Source organism: Lathamus discolor, chromosome 6 (assembly GCF_037157495.1).
Source record: "Lathamus discolor isolate bLatDis1 chromosome 6, bLatDis1.hap1, whole genome shotgun sequence".
Lineage (NCBI taxonomy): Eukaryota > Metazoa > Chordata > Aves > Psittaciformes > Psittacidae > Lathamus > Lathamus discolor.
In genome coordinates, this window is record NC_088889.1 from 2,574,592 (window position 1) to 2,587,180 (window position 12,589).

General features: G+C 48.7%; 3 pseudogenes; all 3 read right to left on the minus strand.

Annotated features, from left to right (window-relative positions):
• LOC136017804 (olfactory receptor 5AP2-like) overlaps positions 1–12,589 on the minus strand; it is a 313,756-nt pseudogene that overhangs the window by 94,931 nt on the left and 206,236 nt on the right.
• On the minus strand, positions 3,322–4,333 carry LOC136016667 (olfactory receptor 5G3-like; annotated as a pseudogene).
• Positions 6,926–7,866, minus strand: LOC136016752 (olfactory receptor 5AP2-like; annotated as a pseudogene).

A 12,589-nucleotide genomic window follows, 5' to 3' on the forward strand; every position in this document is an offset into this window, starting at 1 on the left:
TCCAACCTGGCCTTGAACACTGCCAGGAATGGAGCACTCACAACCTCCCTGGGCAACCCATTCCAGTGTCTCACCACCCTAACAGGAAAGAATTTCCTCCTTATATCCAATCTAAACTTCCCCTGTTTAAGTTTTAACCCGTTACCCCTTGTCTTGTCACTGCAGTCCCTGACAAAGAGTCCCTCCCCAGCATCCCTACAGGCCCCCTTCAGGTACTGGAAGGCTGCTCTGAGGTCTCCACGCAGCCTTCTCTACTCCAGGCTGAACAGCCCCAACTTCCTCAGCCTATCTTCATACGGGAGGTGCTCCAATCCCCTGATCATCCTCGTGGCCTCCTCTGGACTTGTTCCAGCAGTTCCATGTCCTTTTTATGTTGAGGACACCAGAACTGCACACAATGCTCCAGGTGAGGTCTCACAAGAGCAGAGCAGAGGGGTAGGATCACCTCCTTCGCCCTGCTGGTCACGCTCCTTTTGATGCAGCCCAGGATACGGTTGGCTTTCTGGGCTGCGAGCGCACATTGAAGCCGGCTCATGTTCAGTTTCGCATCAACTAACACCCCCAAGTCCTTCTCTGCGGGGAACATCAGAAGGACATGGAGCTGTTGGAGCAAGTCCAGAGGAGGCCACATGGATACTCAAGGGCTGGAGCAGCTCCAGTATGGAGCCAGGCTGAGAACACCAGGGCTATTCAGCCTGGAGAAGAGAAGCTGCGTGGAGACCTCAGAGCAAATTCCAGTGTCTGAAGGGGGCTACAAGGATGCTGGAAAGGGACTCTTCATCAGGGACTGTAGTGACAGGACAAGGGCTGATGGGTTCAAAGTAAAACAGGGGAAGTTCAGGTTAGACCTAATGCAGAAGCTCTTCCCTGGGAGGGTGCTGAGGCGCTGACACAGGGTGCCCAGAGTTGCCTTAGCTGCCCCATCCCTGCCAGTGCTCAAGGCCAGGTTGGACACAGGGGCTTGGAGCAAGCTGCTCCAGTGGAAGGGGTCCCTGCCCGTGGCAGGGGTTGGAGCTGGAGAGGTTTTAGGTCGTTTCCAACATAAAACAGTCTGGGATTCTATGATACCTGGTATGCGCATCCAGTACATTTATCCCATGTAAGTGAGCTGGAGCAGTGCTAAGGACTTGTTATAGGCACACATAGGTTAGCACGTGGCCAGAAGTGTGTCCCAACTAAAATCTTCCTGGGATGTGTGGTCTTTGCATCTTTTCCTTTTTGGATGCTCAGTACCAGGTCTGTGCTTTGTGGATTTGACCATGTCACATCCCTCCTCTATGTCATCACATTATTGAAGTGGACGATGCTCTAAATGCAACAGTAAATGGAGGGGCTTTAGCATTTAATAGAAACACACTATTTCTGTTTAATGAACTGTACAATTGCTGGAAGAACATGTATTTGTATAATGACAAACTGAATAAATTTATGGTTTAAAAAAAGCATCTTTGGAAACCTTGGTCTTCTGCAAGAAACTGTGATGAATAATGAATGAATGCAATGGCAGCCAGTCAAACTCTGATTTAAGTTGGTGTGTAGTGAAATGCTCACTTAGTAAGCTTTTAATCAAAGTTTCTGATAGAGTTTTCATGAAAAATAGAGACATCTGGACAATTTCCTCAAGAAAAGAGAACACAACATGTGAAGCAACTTATTCAGGTAGAATAAGAAGAGAGGGACTCTTCATCAGAGCCTGTAGGGACAGGCCAGAGGGGAGACTGAGATGAGATCTTAGGCAGAAGCTCTTCCCTGGGAGGGTGCTGAGGCGCTGGCACAGGGTGCCCAGAGAAGCTGTGGCTGCCCCATCCCTGGCAGTGCTCAAGGCCAGGTTGGACACAGGGGCTTGGAGCAAGCTGCTCCAGTGGAAGGGGTCCCTGCCCGGGGCAGGGGTTGGAGCCAGAGGAGCTTTAAGCTCCCTTCCAACCCAAACCATCCCACGATTCTATGATTTCAGGGACAGAGAAAGGATGCATGAAAGAATTAATGGTGTCACTTTCTTCTTGACTTGATGCCACCACCAAGTGCTCTGTGTCTTTCATATTGCAGATGAGGGTAAATCTAAGATTTCCTTTTGTGAATTTGCAGCATGGGAAATGCCAGTTAGAAACAAAGGGAGGCAGAAAACCCAACTGTAAGAGCAGTCAAACACTGAAATAGGGGCCAGGAAGGGTGTAGAAGCTTTGACCCCTGTTGTCCTCAAGGCTCAGCAGGAAAACAACTGTTGGCTGGCTTAAATAATAAACAGGGAATTATCAGGAAGCTTTGGGAACAAAGCAGGATTCAGCTGATTGACCCTGGGTGCCTGTTAGTTGTAAGTAGTAAAGAAATGCGCAAACACTTTGATGCTGGCTTGATTCAATTCAATCATGGAGCTTCTCCCTGCAGCCCAGGTTATTGCATGTCTCTAGGATAGCCCTCAGGCTCTGCCATGGCTCCAGGTTTCCCCATGGTCCTGGCTACAGCTGTATGAGTGGAGGCAAATAACTGGAGTGTTTTGGGGTGCTTTATGTATGGAATGTTTGCCCATCACCCAGCAGCTCTCTGTGCAGGAAGGCAGCAGGAAAAAAATCAGGGCAGGCAATGCCTTCGCTCCAGGCTGCCGTGTATCAAGTTTGAAGCAACACCACAGCTCCTGTGCTCTGTTGTGGTCAGGCTGCCATGGAGATCGTGGCTTTTATTGCTGTCAACAGTGGGATGGCAATCAAAGGTGTGAATCAGTGGACAGGGGTTCCTGGATAATATTTGCCCTTTGGTGGGGATTCATCACTACCACATCTTAAAATGCTTTCCAAGAGCTTTCATTTATAATAGTGGTCACACAAGTACCATATTTCACTTAAAATCTTTGCTGTCTGAAATAAATGAGCTAAATTGTGCTGGAAATCATTGAATGAGATTTGGGAATCAGCACCTAAAAATACTTCCTTCCACTAAGTGTGCCAGTTATTTGCTGTCCTTTCCACTTATCTTGCTAAATGTATTGGCATCCTCTTCCTGTGGCCCTCAATGACTTCACAACATGTCTGGAAATCGAGCTTGATTTAGCAAAACAGTAGAGTTCACTCTCTATTTTTTCTGATTTGCCCAGTAAAAAGAGACCAAGAAATGACACAGCCAATACCTCGAGCCAGGGCAATTGTAAAAGCTTCTGCAACGTTTTTCCCCCTATGTTTAGGTGGCGCTATCAAATCAGCCAGTAAATCACATAAGTTCTGCTGCAGAAGACTCCCAACATGTTGTCCATCTAAGGTACTTCACAAACAGCTGAGCATCTGCCCCATATCTCCATTCCATCTGGCTCTATATTTAGAGTATTCAAGATCATTTTATTTTCAAGAGTCTCCTCAAAGCCTCCTTCACCTCCTTATTCCTCAGGCTGTAGATCAAGGGGTTCAGCATGGGAGTCACCACGGTGTAGAGCACCACAGCCCATTTATCTGTTCCTCTTGAGCTGTCTGAGCTGGGGTTTAAGTATGTGAAGAAGGATGCCCCATAGGAGATGCTGACAGCGGTGAGGTGGGAGGTGCAGGTGGAAAAGGTTTTGCACTTGCCCTCAGCTGAATTGATGCTCAGGATGGTGGTGATGATGGCCACGTAGGAGAGCAGGACAACCAGGATGCTAGACACACCAAAGAGAGATGCTGGTCAGGATGATGCGGCTGAGGGTGGTGTTGGAGGTGGAGAGAGAGATGAGAGGGGAAATGTCACAGAAGAAGAGGTCGATGGTGCTGGAGCTGCAGAAGGACAGGGTGGACATGCTGATGGTCTGTCCCACGCCATTGGTCAGCCCCATGAGGTACGAGCCAGTCACCAGCTGGAAACAGCACTTTGGGGACATGACAAGGGGATAGAGCAGGGGATGGCAAATGGCCATGTAATGGTCATAGGCCATTGCAGCCAACAGGAAGCTTTCACTTATTCCAAAGACATCAAAGAGGAAGACCTGAGCCATGCACCCAGCATAAGCAATGCTCTTCTTCTCTGACATCAAGTCAACCAACATCTTGGGGGTGACGATGGTGGAAGAACAGAGGTCTACAAAGGCCAGGTTGGCCAGGAAATAATACATGGGGGAGTGGAGGTGGGGGCTGGCCCTGGTTAAGATGATGATGCCCAGGTTGCCCACGATGGTGACAAGGTAGGTGAGCAGGAAGAGCAGGAACAAGTTGCCCTGAGTCACCAGGTCCTCTGTGAAGCCCGCCAGGCTGAACTCGGTCACTTGGGTGCAATTGCTTTGTGCCATGGGCTGGATGGTGCTTTCTGTGTGAGCTCCTGCCTGCAGGTTTCTTCTCCAACAGGCAGGGATGTCCCAGGTGGAAAAGCCTCTGTGTGGTGGGAGCTGCTCAGAGACAGTCCTGCAGGATGTAAAGGGAGAGTTCAGGCACAGATCAATGAGGAAGAGCTTGGTGGAAGTCCTGTCCCAGCACAGGTAGAACAAAGGGGTGCTCAAGCAGTTAAACACCATGGCACAACGTGGTGCCTGCTCCTCTGGCTCCCATTGAGATGTTGAGCAATGACCTCTGTGGAAAGCAGTGGGAGGTTGCACTCCCCACAGTGCTGAGCCTTGGGCTTGGAGTTCATCCGGCTCAAGCTGGAACACAGAGAAACGTGGTGCTTTCACAGTGCAGAGTTCATCCTTCATCCTCTCATGGCCATTTGCCAACCACCTGCTTCTTCCCTCTCTGCTTGGGTTTCTTCCAAAATAGAATGAATTCCTGACCTATGGAAAGTGCTGGTTGGACAGGGCAACCTGCTCTAGTGGAAGGTGTCCCTGCCCATCACAAGGGGGTGGAACTGAGTGAGTTTTAAGGTCCTTTCCAATACAAGCAATACTATTATCCTATGGAACCTTACAAAGTGGTTAATATTGGTTTCCCCTTCCTCCTGACACACTGTGGTCAGTGAGGAAGCCTCCTGAGGGTGTTCTCCACCAGGGTGATCTCCAAAGCTGCCTTCTCAGCAGCAGCGTGGGGAGGACACAGCACAAGCAGATCCCTGGGAAGCCCAGAGCATCATCAAGAAGCCCAGGACCCTGCAGCAGGGCAGGAGATGGAGACAGGAGCTGCTGCTTGTTGGCAAGAGAGAACCACAGCAGAATGATGGGCTGAAAGATGCTGCCCCTCACTTACATCTCAGCTCTGTCTCTGCTGCCCTCCTGATGCTCTCGGAGATGGATGTGAAGATGAACGTGCCTGGAGCTGTGCAGGGAGCCTGGAAATGAACCAGAATCAGCAAAACCCCTTCCTATTTCATGGGATGTGGGGATGTGGGACTGTGAATGTCTTTGGGCCCCAGGAGGTGACAAAGCCCACAGCAGGTCATTATCTCTTCTCTGTGCTGCTTGGTTTGAAGAAGTGTACCCAGAGGAGATGACCTCATCTTGAGCGAGCAATAGGGCTTTGGGGTCCCTTAGAGCAAACCACAGAACAACCCCACCTTTCACATCCACTTCTGGAGCATTTCTGAGGCAGTCACAGCTGCATAGGGGCCATGATTGACGTTATCATGACAGGGAGCTGAGGGGAACCTTGCCAGTGGGAGCTGGTGCCAGGGTCCATCAGCAATGTCAGGCACCATGTGCAATGAACCAGCTTTCCACCTGCCTTCAATTCCTTGTACTCAAGCCATAGCTCACAAGTTTGGCTGCAAAGAGCCAACAGAAGATCATGGTGACCTTGCTATTGATGAGGTAAATGCTGTCCACTGCTTCTTTCTCCTCTCCTTGATAATGACATTCACCTTCTTCTACCCATTGTGCTGGAAGCACAAGAGACAAAGGAGAGCCTGATTGAGCAGTGCCTGAAAGTAGAAGGAAGGAGATGGGGAGGAACAGAGAGGAATGTGATAAAGGAGCAAAATGGGTAGCAACATGGGTGTCCTGGGTTCAGCTCTGCCAGGGAGGAGGGGAGGCTGGGAGGAGGCAGAGACAGGACACCTGACCCAAAGTAGCCAAAGAGGTATTCCATAGCACAGCACGTCATGCCCAGGATGTAACGGGGAGTAACCCGGAAGGGCTGGTGGGCTGCAGGGTTGGACGAGGTATTGGTCGGTGCTCTGCTGGGGGGAGTGGGGCGAGTTATTGGTCAGCTGGTGTTGAGGTGTTGTATTCTTTCCTCTTGTTATTTCCTTTATCGTTATTATCATTGGTGGTAGCACTGGTGATTTGTGTTATACCTTGGTTACTGAACTGTTCTTATCTCAACCCGTGAGAGTTGCATTCTTTTCGATTCTCTTCTCCATTCCTCTGCATGTGGGGGGAGGGCAAGAAGGGGGGGGATGAGAGAGCAACTGTGTGATTTATGGATTACTTTTGTTTAAACCACGACACTTCCTTTAAGTGAAATCTATTGTGAAGCTACAGCCTCGGGACAGATTCCCCTTGATATTCCAAATGCAGCTTGAGACCTCGATTCCCACCAGCTTCTGCTCTTTGAAAGGCACAAACAAATGCAATGAATCTTTTGAAACCTTTCTCTGACTCTTTTTCAGCAAGCAAATGTAAAACTGCACTTCCTCTTCCCTCCCACCCCAGCAGCTTTAATAGAGATCACAGGTAAGAGTGAGGAATTTTATTGGAGCTGAGGGACAAGGTCAAGAATCTTGCAAGAAAAACACATCTTTATCAGTGACAAAAGTTGTAAATGAATAAATGTGATGCTTGTTTCCTGTGAGGAAAAGAGGCCTGGGATAATTGAGGGTAATTTCTTCCTCCAGGCTGGGGATTGCGAAGTGAAATGAAGTTTGAGGCTCAGTTTCCTCTTGTTTTCTTCCAAGAATGGTGTGATTTTGGGGGTCTGTTTCTCATTCAATACTGTCATAAACTTTTGTGCAGAAACTGTGGAAGAACTTCCATAAAGACATGAGTATCAGTGGAAAATCTCAATATTTCAGTGCCCCATGGGCTTTCACACTGGACATGAACCGTTCATGTCCTGGATGACAGAACTCTTCTGTGTTGCCAGTGGCTGAAGAACCTCCTCGTGCACTTGATCAGAGCCTCCTTCACCTCCTTGTTCCTGAGGCTGTAAATGAATGGATTGAGCATGGGGGTGACCATTGTGTAGAAGATAGAGACCACCTTATCCAGGCTTCTGTGGTTAGACGGAGGTTGTAGGTACATGAAGAATGATGTCCCGAAGAACAAGGAAATGGCCATCAAATGAGAGGTGCAGGTGTGGAAGGCTCTGGCCCTGCTCTGTGCTGAGCACACCCTTAGCATGGTACAGGTGATAGAGATGTAGGAGAGCAAAATGACCACGCTCGTGCCCACCACATTGATGGTGACAAAGGCAAAGATGACCGTCTCACTGCTGTGGGTGTCAGAGCACACGAGCTTTAGCACAGGAGCAACATCACAGAAGAAGTGGTCGATGTGGGTGGGACCACAGAAGGAACCTCCAAACAAGCACCATGTGTAGATGATGGCACTGAGGAAGGCGAATAGGTAGGATGATGCTACCAGCTGCTGATGGTCACATAAAGCAGGGGCTGGCAGATAGCAGTGTGGCGGTCGTAGGCCATCATGGCCAGCAGGTGACACTCAATAGTAGCAAAGAACGCGAAGATGAGGAACTGCATCATGCAGCCAGTGAAAGAAATGGTTTTGTCCTCTGATAACAGGTCTGCCAGCATCCTGGGGGAGATGACTGTGGAATAGCAGACTTCAGTGAAGGCAAAATGAGTGAGGAAGAAGTACATGGGGGTGTGGAGGCTGGGAGACAACCGAACCAACGTGATAATGCCAATGTTCCCCACCAAAGTGACAATGTAAATCAAAAGGAACAAGACAAAAAGAGGGGTCTGCACATGTGGGCTGTCTGTAATTCCCAAGAGGATGAATTCAATCTGGGTTTGATTTCCCTCCATGACCCGGTGTTCCCTGCTGAGGCAAAAGGAAGAGAAACATCACAGTGATTAAAAATTGATTCAGTTTTGGACCATATCTAACTGCAATCAATCAAGCAACTGTCACATTTTGATGGCATTCATATATTCTAATGTATATTGCAACCCAAATTATATACAGATTATATTTTGTTAGTTGAGGTACTTTTAACAGGGAGCGTGTTGAAGCAACAAATGGCAGTTTTGTTTTTCTATGCTTAGAAACCTTAAACTATGGATTTATTGAAGCACGTGAGTTTTCAGGTTATTTCAGGTTTGAGGAAAGTATCAGATCCTTATTCACTTTCAGTTTGGAGGCAATGCGTGCTGGAAGACACCTCAGAGGACCCTTGTAGCAGTGTACGTAAACCTGGAGAAAGTCCCAGTGATAGACCTGCTTACACATCCTCCAGACATTTCCCTTGGCTTTTGATTACCGTTCCAGTTACAAAACACATTTCTCAAACTCTTTGAGATCATTCACAACAGAAAACATTCACATTGCTAAAGTCATGATTTATATATTTCTGAGCTCCAGCACACTGAAGCATCCTAAACCCATGGGCATTGAGTTGCATACTTGAAAGCTCAGTTTATATTACAGTGTGCTAATTCCTAAGGCTGATTTGTTAGTGACTATATTCTGCTGACAATCTGAAATGCTGCATTTCTTTATAACGATATAAGACTCATCCTCATTTAACCCTTGAATAAATCAGTGCATCTTGCTTTAGCTGCCTGTGTAAAAGAAAACCTGCACAAACCATTGCTTCCTCTTCTTATAAAGAAAACCCACGTTGGTAAGGCTGTTTTCCTGACACAGCTTTCCCAAAGAGGAAATGAGGACATGAAGAAAAAAGCCGACTGCCTCAATTCAGGTGAGGCTTTGCTTCGTCTTGATGTTACCTCCTGTGCCTTCCTTCTGCCACCGAGTAATGGGAGCCAAGGGTTTATACCCAGCATCACCTCTGTGAAGCACCTGATGTGAAGAGAGGGAAGCTCGTGCCTGACTCCAAGAGCCCAGCTTGTGGTGCTGGGGCTGTAAATACAGCTGCATGTGCTCTCCTGGAAGGAAGCCTCCAGGGCTGCTCATGCTTTCCCAGAGGAAAACAAAGAGAAGGAAAAGCAAAGGATGTGAAATCACCTCTGAAAGGCATTGTGGTGCTGGGGCATCTGAGAGACATGGTGTGCATGAGCCAAACCTGAGAACAGCTACAGAGCAGCAGCAGTGATGAGCAGCTCATAGGATGCTTCTGACATACCTACGGACTATGCCAAGCTTTCTGTCTGTCATTGCCAACAGAATGAGCATGGGCTTAGAGACATTTCAGATCTTGAAAAGAGTCCCTATATGTGACAGGAAGCACAAGTGACCCTTTCTCGGGAGCTCCTCTTTTCCCTCTGTGCATACTTGAGAGCCCAGTTTTCCAGCCCCAGTGGGATTATCCACATATAGTGCCTGGATGCCCAACAGCTGAGCTGGTGCTTTAGTGTTTCCACTGTATTTAAGGGTGAGAAATGGGCATTTGAGGCAGTGATGAATTGTCCCAGGGTGAATAGGCCTTCATCCCCCTGAGCAGCCTCAGCTGGGGCTCCATCCCCACTCTCTGCCCATTTATCCCCCACCTCTATTTAACCTCAGCCCAGGGATGTTAGGCTATGTTTGTGTTTTGGTTTCCAGTTTAGGAGGAGTTGTGCACATCTATGGAATCCTTTGATGGTGACCAAAGCTTGCTTATGTATCTTCCTAGCAATTGCTGGCCCTGACCCTGAATAGGGCATTGATTTGACCTGTGTTGGCTTGGTTTGGCTTGGTCTTGGATCTGCCTCATAATCCCCCACTTGCTTGACGCCCTGCAATCTTGGCTGAACTTGGCCCAGGTCTCTGTTCCTGCCCTACTGCTCTTGCTCAGGTACTGTGGGATGGGTCCTGCACCCCATGGTGTTCTCCTTCTGTTCTGTTCACATAGGTTTAGGAGACAAACCCCTGTGGCAGTCTTCGGGATCCTGCAGACTGTCCAGAATCTGTCACCCTCTGCCCCCAACAGCCCAGCCAGTGCTCATTGTTCTGCCAGTCCCTCTCCATCCCGACCATATCCCTGCATGGGCAACTTAGGAGATAGTCTATTCAGGGAGGGAAATTAGAGTGAGAAATTGAACATTACATTCAAGTGCTATTTCCTGGTCCGATTTCAAAGGCCTCTGTCCTTCCTAACTTTTCAACATTTAATTGCATTGATCGTGTCTCCTTCGTTGACCACAAGCAGAAGACACTTTTGTGCCAGCACTAAGTCACCATCAACAGGCTTAATTTGTAAGTGACATAGACAATTTGGTTTTCTCTGGTGTGCTTTAGCATGAGATGGGCATGGACATGGGATGTGGGTGCTTATTGCCAGCTGATTTCCATTTATCTCACCATGTACGTAAACAGGAATTAGGATGAATGTTAAATACCCTTTAAAATGAATGGGATGAGCCCTTGATGTGCCCAAATTCTCTTTACCACTGGGTGGTCTCAGCACAGTTCATCATCCTGTATTAAGAACTGTACTGTCTCCAATTCCCTTTGAAGTGTAATCTCTTGTGAAGCTGCATCCTGGGGAGGGATTCCCCTCGATATTCGAATATGCAGCTTGAGATCTTGATTCCCACCAGCTTCTTCTCTTTGAAAGGCACAAACAAATGCAATGAAGCTTTTGAATCCTTTTCTCACTTTTTCAGCAAGCAGATGTAAAACTGCACTTCCTCTTCCCTCCCACCCCAGCAGCTTTAATAAAGAGCTTGCAGGTAAGAGTGAGGAATTTTATTGGAGCTGAGGGACAAGGTCAGGAACCTTGCAAGAATAATAGATATTTATCAGTGACCAAGGCTATAACTCAATAAAGTTAATTGGTGTTTGCTGTGAGGGAAAGTGGCCTGGGATAATTGAGGGTAATTTCTTCCTCCAGGTTGGTGACTGTGAATTGCAATGAAGTTTGAGGCTCCTTCTCCTCTTGGTTTCCTTACAAGGAAGGAAGATGTGATGTCATACATCTGATCGAAGGGACATAGGGGTTGCTGTGACTAACTCCCCTGGTCAAAGCCCCTCTGGGTACCATCAGCTCAGCCATCAACACTTTATCTTAAAAAGCACAGGGAGGTGTTGAAGCATCCACAGTGTTGTGGCTGCTCATGCAAATCCTGTATAGCTAAGGAATAGGGAAAAGAAATGTGGAATGTGGTCCCCTCTCCCTTGCACCCATCCCAAATGCTGGTCCTGTCTCTGTGCTGGCACCAGGAAGCTCTCATCTTGTCCCGCAAATCCCATCTCCATGCTCAATCCCAGCCTGACAGCAAGAGATGAATGGGGAGAAGCTGTCACCACCAGAACAAGGGATGTTTGCAGGGAGGTCATTGACACAGGGATAAAGGCTGGAGGGGGCAGAGAGCAAAGGGGCTGCTCCATAGTCCCCTTCAAACTGCAAACTCCACCACCTCACTGCACACCATGGGGAAGGATGAAGGATGCTGGAGCTCTGCAGGAAACAGGGGACATTCTCATAGGGATGCTGGTGGCTTCTGCCCCTGCTGGTACCCTGGTGATGGAGGCACTGGACTGAAATCCCTCCCTGCTCTGCATGGAGCTGGCTCCAAACTGGGACTCAGCTTTCACTTCTTAGGGATCAGTGCTTAAATCCTTCCTATGGCCATCATAGCAGAGAGGAGACCCTCAGTCCCCCATGTGCTGCAGGGTGGCCATGGGGGCTGTGTGAGCACTACAAGGATTTGGGACCAGGACTCATGCAAAGCAAAGAGGGATCATCTCTGTGCACACCCAGCTGTGTCCATCACATATTCCATGCCTTGCAGAGCCAGCTTGGTCCCATTCGTCTCCCGCTGTAAGCATGCACTTTGCTTTCATATTTGGCTGTAGAAGGAGTTCCCTCACAACTCCCATGAAGGCTTTAACCTGCCAGAGGGGAGACTGAGATGAGCTCTTAGGCAGAAGCTCTTCCCTGTGAGGGTGCTGAGGCACTGGCACAGGGTGCCCAGAGAAGCTGTGGCTGCCCCATCCCTGACAGTGCTCAAGGCCAGGTTGGACACAGGGGCTTGGAGCAAGCTGCTCCAGTGGAAGGGGTCCCTGCCAGTGGCAGGGGTTGGAACTGGAGGAGCTTTAAGGTCCCTTCCAACACAAACCAGGCTGGGATTCTGTGATGGGCTTGGGAGCATCCATCAGAGCCACCAGCGACAGGGGCAACCCTAAAGCATCCCTTCAGAAGGGCCCTTTTCCCCTGTTGCTGCCCATTACACTCCTTTACCACACTCCTCATCTCTTCCTTCCCATCTCCTTCCTTCCACTTTCGGGCACCACTCCCTCAGGCTCTCCTTTGTCTCTTGTGCTTCCAGCACGATGGGTAGAAGAAGATGAATGTCATCATCCAGGAGAGCACGACTGGGGCTGACTTGGTCCCCCATGGGATTAAGAACCAAATTCCTCAGGAAGCCATCTCCAGGCAGAGGAAGGACAGGAGAGTGACCATGAGTAACCAGTATGGATGTACTAAGGGTAAGTTAAGCCTGGCCAACCTGAGTGCCTTGGGTGATGTGAGCATTGATGTTAGCTTGGAAAAGAAGTAGTGGCCACCATTTACCTCACTGTTAGCAAGGTCACCACGATCTTCTGTTGGCTCTTTGCAGCCAAACTTGGGAGCTATGCTTTGAG